Source organism: Rhodamnia argentea, chromosome 10 (genome assembly GCF_020921035.1).
Source record: "Rhodamnia argentea isolate NSW1041297 chromosome 10, ASM2092103v1, whole genome shotgun sequence".
NCBI lineage: Eukaryota > Viridiplantae > Streptophyta > Magnoliopsida > Myrtales > Myrtaceae > Rhodamnia > Rhodamnia argentea.
In genome coordinates this window covers 22,137,162-22,143,161 of record NC_063159.1, presented here as the reverse complement: position 1 = coordinate 22,143,161, position 6,000 = coordinate 22,137,162, and positions in this window count along the sequence as shown.

The following is a 6,000-nucleotide window of genomic DNA, read 5'->3' as shown; positions in this document are numbered from 1 at the left end:
CCCTCACACTCGAGTAGGGAGTCTATTAATTAAATAACAACTAGTAAGAACAGCATATGCCTAATAGGATTTATGCAATCGGATAATAACAAGGCCCGGGTGACCTCTAGTAGGTGACGATTCTTCCCTTCATCTACCCCATTTTGTTGTGGAGCAACGACATATAATGTCTCATTAGTAATACCATTGCTTCATAAAAAAAACTGAAATGTTTGATTAGTGTATTCGGTACAATTGTCGGTACGAAGAACCTTCACATAAGTATTAAATTGGTTAGTCACCATATTGCAAAAATCCTGGAAACCTGTAAGTACTTCACTTTTATACTTAAGGAGGTAAAGCCATGTAGCTCTCGATTTATCATCAATAAAGGTAAAAAAATACCGAAAACCCTTTTTAGAATCAATAGGAGAGTATCCCCACGCATTTGAATGTACCAAAGCAAACAATTCAGTTGATTTATGCAAATGTTTAGGGAAAGGCAACCTATGTTGCTTAGCAAAGTGACATGGATCACAACTACTAGAATCAAGAGTCAAAGGCATGTTTAAGGACTACAACACTCGATCCGAAGGATGACCCATGCGCCAATGCCATAGACGAGAGGTATCTGCAGGCCCCTTCCTAGCCACCAACACTTCGCCATGCAAATCTAAGGTGCACAGCCCGTCCTAAAGTTGTCCTTCACCAATCATCCTCCTAGTACTGCGATCCTAAAACAACACCTTCTGTGGACTAAAAATGACATTACAATTCTACTGTTTAGTACATTTATTCACGGACATTAAATTAGAAGATAATCTCGAAACCAATAAAACCTTAGTTTTTTTTTTTTTTCGAAAGCACATTCGGTTGCCTAACACCTTGGGTTGGCACCTACACTTCGTTAGCCACTGTGATCGGTGGATATAAAGAGCTAGAACAATATTAGATAGAATATGTGGGGAACTATCATATGTTACGTAGCACCAGAATCAACAATAAACCAATTTCTAGACTCAACGAAAAGTGCACTAATATTACTAGAGGTCTTGGCCAAATTTATGGATTCAATGCCAAAGGGACCCGAACCATGTGTCCGAAGTTGCTGCTGAACTTGCAACGTAAAGGACTCCAACTTGGATTGGAAGTCTGTGGTATTCCCTTGAATTGCTATCTTAGCGTCCGGACCCTTGTCCTTATTTGCACTTAGCTAAGGATGTAGAATCCAACATCGTTCATTAGAATGTCCATCTCAATTACAATGAAAACGAATGGGCTTCTTTCCTTTCCCCTTGACAAACCAAGTACCAGCATCACTTTGCCTAGCATTGGAATTAATAGTGTTTGCCGAGTGCTCTAAAAAGCCTACTAATGGTGCCACATGAGTCGGGATGCATGACTATCCTCCTTGTATCTTCACTTTGTATTATGGAGCACACAGTATTATAGGACGGCAATTGCAGCCTCATAATAATGTCACGTTTGATGTCTTCAAACTCGGGCCTTAGGCTTACCAAGAGATAAAAAATTCTATCTTGTTCTTCCCTTTGCACATAGTCGCACACATTTTGGGTTGCAAGTCCGTACTAACGGAGTTCACCCCACTGTTTCTTCATGCTCCCCGGATGTTTTGTGAACGACTAATTTGCACTTTGCTTGGGGGTAGCAATACCTTGATGAAGCTCAAAAATTCGAGATGCATTATTGGCTTGACCATACATCTCAAACAATGAATCCCATAATATTTTGGCCAAATCTGAGTAAGGAAAGATCTCATAGATTTTAGGCTCCATTGAGTTGAAGATCCAAGTCATAACATTGTGATCGCTTCCTTGCCATTCTTCAAACTTTGGATGAGTTTCATCGGGGACTTTAGTTTGCCTAGTAATATGTCCAAGCCTCGGTCGGCCTCCAAGCGCGATGATCACAGCTCGCGATCATGGAAGAAAATTCCTTCCATTCAGCAAAATAGATGTAAGACGTTGGCTGTTTCTCTCATGTACCACGGTCTTCGCTGATTTTTCTCGCATCTGTTCTCTTGAGAAATCCCATACTGGTCTATTCCACCCCCTCCCATGGGATTTTTATACTAGCTATATCCCCCTTTATTCTATCTTGGACAATCGCCAAACACAGGATACGGTAAAACATACCATATCCTTGCTTATATCATGATGACCAAATGCAGTCTAAGTGATTTTATGTCTCACACGACAATTCGGCTTATAACTTCTAAGATCAATTCTAATCATATTAAATATCTCCAAACACACATTAAGATTTTCAATATAGAATCTTCTATTCTAATAAGAAGATTATGACCTTTCTTAACTGTTCATAACTTAATTCACAAAATCATAACTTACTATTTGTAGATAGATCATAACTGATCACAAAAATGATCATAACTATGGCGTAAACCGAACATCCCGTAGCAAATGAGGCCCTTGTGATGACGTCCGGAGAGAATCGCTATCATGGTCTCCCATCTCGGACCTCTTAGCTTATCATAATGTTAATATTGTGCGATTGTTTTTGTTTTTTTTTTTTTTTCACTCCCAAGTACAGTATATCAACTTTGTTTTGTGCATAAGTATAGTTCGGGACATATACCAAATCCATAATATATTTGGGGAATACATGGTGTTAAGTAGTGGAGGCTTAGTGGAAGAGTGGTGCCATGTTATATAGAAAGTAATGTGAGCTTTAGAAGCAAGAATAATAGAGGAAGTCGTGATGGTTAAGTTCACCAACCAAATCCCCACATGTTGTGAAAAAAAATGGATTGATGCTTTACTATCGCCAATGTTGGCGTCTGTCGTGACGACGCAAGCTCTCCTACGCCCGAAATCTTCCCACCCTAGAAAGAGTCAGAATCTCACTCTACAAATCGTCACTTAAACATAGACTTTCCAATTTCCTTCACCAAAAAAAAAAAAAAAAACAAACAAACAAAAAAAGGTAAATTTCAAATAAGAACCTGAAGTGCCCTTATTATTTCAAAGAAGCATCCAACCAACAGCGTTTCGTCATTTTTTTTATCTTTGTTATTTTTCTCTTTTTTCTTTTCATTTTTCCGCATTGCTTTTTTTTTTCCTTTGTTGCGGCTGGCGAGGACCCGGTGATCCTCGCTAGCCACTAGGTGAGAACTCGATGACCATTGGCAAGGGTCACCTTGCCTGTGGCCATTAAAGGCGGTCGACTATCGCCCGAGATCGGCCACAAACGAAAAGGAAGGAAAACAAGGAAAAAAAAAAAGAAAAGAAAAAAAATTAGAAAATGCAAATGCCAACAGTACCTTGGTTAGGCCTTTCTTTGAAATAATGATGGCATTTCAAACGCTTATTTGAAATAAGGTCCATTTCGGGCTTCTATTTAAGTTTTTTTCTTAAAAAAATTAAGAAAAATCCCAATTAGAAAGTCAACATGTAATTGAGATATTATTTGGCCCGATCGACACGAGAAGTTACTATTCATATATTTTTCAAGGGAAATGCTTCTCCGACAATACGATCGGGGAGGGTGCATTCTCAACCGTATATCCATATAGCATCACCACCTGTTAACATAAAACACTCATTGATTGGGAGATCGCGTGATTAGAAATAACTCATAGTAATGTTAGACTGTCATGCTAGCAGCTTTCATTTTTCAATGGTGTAATTCGGTTAAGTCCAACCTTTTTTTGACATATACAAGTGACCTTGATCTAAAGCAATGTTTACATAGTTGGTGGGATTTGAACAGGTGACTTCGGGTTCTAAATCGAAAAAATTCTAGACGACAGTGAAAGAAATTGTGCCAATTCTCGATTTTTTTTTTTTTGGCCGAATAAAATCCTAGAGGTTCAATTAGCTATAAATGGGCGATCGTGAATTTGTATCACAAGAATATGACTGCATACAATGAAACAGTGACCAGTTTTGTCTTTAGACACACAACACATAAAATAAGTGGGCCTCTGAAGAAAAGGACAAAGGAGAAAAAGGAAAAGTCAATCTTGCTGTTAGAAGACAACACGGGACACCAGCCGAAGCATAACTGCATGTTACTTGAAGAGAGAGAGAGAGAGAGAGAGAGAGGAGCTCCTCGAAATTGCATGTGTATTGTTAATGGAAGTCAACGATCCCATTAAAGATTGGGAATAAAATACGTATGTTAACGAAATACCCTCGAATCTATTGATCATATGGAAAATTACTCGGTTCTCTCCAAAGTAATCATACACATACATAAAAAGATATGCAATACGTCTAGGTGAATTTATAAAATGATTTCGTGAGCGTGGCATATGTACCACGATAGGTTTGAATGGCGAGACAAATGTGAAGCCTAGACAAAATCTACACGATCTAACGATGCGTATACAATTTAGCTGGGAAAATTACCAAAAAAGTTTTAAACTTGTTGTACGGCAGCCAATTCAACCATAATTTTTCAATTGTATCAATTTCGTCCTAAACCTTTCGATGAAGCGAATTTATTTCTAAATTTTTTAACTAATTGTCAATATAGTCCTTCAAGATCAATTATCCAAAAAGTAGGTTTAGAACTACATTGGCAAATCGTCAAAAGGTTTAAGACTAAATTGGTACAATTAAAAGGTTTCGGACTAAATTGTTCGCCGTACAATAAGTTTAGGACTTTCCGGACAAGTAACAAGCTTCCGGAGTACTTAGGGTGGGTTTGGTTCGACATTTGGAAAGAGCTTTGGGGGAATGCAAATGCCGAAAGCTAATGCTGGGGCTTCTAGCATTGGGCTTTCAGCCTTCCCAAGAGGAATATTTGGCCAAATGCTCCTTCGAAATGCTTGCCAAACGGTTCAACATTTTTCAAAGGAGCATTCGGGGCCAAATGCTACTTCTAAATGTCGAACCAAACCCACCCTTAGTCGGCTTGGTAGTCGCTCGAGAGTGGCCCAGGAGGAGTGCGCAAATCGGATGGTGATTTGTATTTTGTTCCCATTTAAAACTGCATTATCAGTTCGTGATTCGTGCTGAAAACCGCAGGACAACCTCCCCCCAAATATAAAAGTGGAGACAGAACATGGATTAAGCGTTGGAACATAGTTCCTTCTGTCCACTAGATTTTTGCCGCTGAGCTCTCTAACGGCAAGCATGTGTCCATACGTTAGTTCTTCCCCTCAATTAGTGTCCTTAATCATTGGGACATCGTTAGAATATTGCCGCAATCATTTGGATGTTGTATTGGTTTTGGTGGGAAGACAACTAGGGTACCGTTCTTGAGAACAAAAGGCAAACTAAAATGACAAGGCGAAAGGTCAACTGCACACGATTTCCCTGATCAACTCATGGAATCTGTTGTAAGAAAACCAATGATCTAATAGTGTAGTATTTAGCATCCCAGGACTTGACCCGAAGACATTTGCCTCGTTTCGCCGATTGATCATCGTCTTTCAATCGATCGACATGGATGAAACCGCATGAATCGACTCGAACTCCTTCTCTTTCTCCTCCCTTAGAGGTCTCAAAGGGTAAACCGATATTTTCACGACGAGGTATCGACATCACTTTAAGTTCAGCTTTAACGGATATTAAGGTGAGGTGAGGTGAGGAACATAAACAACGGTAGAGTATCCGATGGTCCCTATCAGAAATATTCAGCAGGTCCACACTCGGATCCGCAAGAGTAGAAATATATGGCGGCAAATTGAGCAAGAATAGAATAGTATAAGCAAGAGAAGAAAAACAAAGAAAAATTGGAGTGAGGAGCACATATTCTGGGTGAGGTTCCAGGCTTGCAAACCAATCCTCCAGCGAGAATCGTTCGCAAAAAGCAAGGAGTTTGCTTCGAAGCCACCGACTAGTCCCGTCCCATGCCCAAGAAACCTACGAATCTCTCCTTCCCTCTCTCTAGTTGACTTGTAATCCTCTAGCATCCCTGTAGTAGGTCAATTTCGTAAATCGATCCTTTAGCGTCCCGGCCGGCATTCGCGCACATCGACTGGTCCACCTTCCCGGGCGATCTTAAGGGTGCACTGCCACGCACCGATCCCGT